Source organism: Orycteropus afer, unplaced genomic scaffold (genome assembly GCF_000298275.1).
Source record: "Orycteropus afer afer isolate SDZICR_OR568_19922 unplaced genomic scaffold, OryAfe1.0 scaffold00280, whole genome shotgun sequence".
In the NCBI taxonomy this organism is placed as follows: Eukaryota; Metazoa; Chordata; class Mammalia; order Tubulidentata; family Orycteropodidae; genus Orycteropus; species Orycteropus afer.
The window spans coordinates 998803-1000035 of record NW_006921867.1 but is presented as its reverse complement, the minus strand read 5'-3'; positions in this window follow the sequence as shown (position 1 = coordinate 1000035).

Here is a 1233-nt window from a genome sequence, read left to right as displayed (position 1 = left end):
TTAATTGGTTTCCCTTTTCTTTGTTGAAGAGGGTCTGTGCAATCCTTCTGCCTAGTCCGCCATCTTGCCCCGCCTCCCCCTTGATGATTCTTTCCTTCCAAACTATTTAAATAGTGCCTTTGTGCCCCTATCTATGGCCACAGCTCCTGTAAGTTGGCCCTTTCCCACGGTTATAGACCTTTACAGTTTCAGTGAGAGTGTACTCTCCCCTGCCTTCTTTTGCAAGGCTGGAAATGGCTTCCTACTATGTTACTCCCTGGTTCATTGCCATTTCTATTGGGTTATTTAACCCTGCCCTCAATGCTATAAATAGCTCCTTCATTAACTTCTCATCAACTACCTTTTGAATAAGCTATCTCTTTTCTGCAGAGACCATGGCTAATGAATATGTAAGTCTCATATTGCATACTCACTCACTTACCCTCTTCCTCTTATACTTTCACTATAGTTATTTATCAGTCAGGATATATCCAGCCTCAACACCACCCCCCCAAAAAAAAGAGAACTACTTAAGTATTAAAACTACCACTCATCTGTGAGTTTGTCATACTGTAGTGGCTTACATGTTGCTGTGATGTTGGAAGCTATGCCAATGGTGTTTCCAATGCCAGCAGGGTCACCCAAGGTAGACAGGTTTCAGAGGAGCTTCCAGACTAAGACAGACTAGGAAGAAGGATGTGGTGGCAGTCCAATTCTGTGAATAAATTGACCACCGAAAACCTGACAAATAGCAAGGAAACATTATGTGATACAGTGCCAGAAGATGAGCCCTTCAGGTTGGAAGGCACTCAAAATATAACTGGGGAAGAAGCAGAGTTGACCTAAATGATGTGGATGGAGTTAAACTTCTGGGACCTTCATTTGCTGATATGGCATGACTCAAAATGGGAAGAAACAGCTACAGTTATCCTTCCTTTAATAATTACAATGTGGAATGTATAAAGTATAAATCCTGGAAAATTGGAAGTTGTAAAAAATGACATGGAATGCATAAAGACTGATATCCTTGGCATTAGTGAGCAGAAATGAACTGGTATTGCGTATTTTGAATCAGACAATCATATGGTCTACTATGACAGCAACGAAAAATAGAAGACAAACAACATCATGTTCATCATCAAAAATATCTATGCTGAAGTATAATGCTTTCAATGATAGGATAATATTAATAATATTACAAGGTAGACAAGTTAATATGACTATTATTAAATTTATGCAACATACATTAATTAT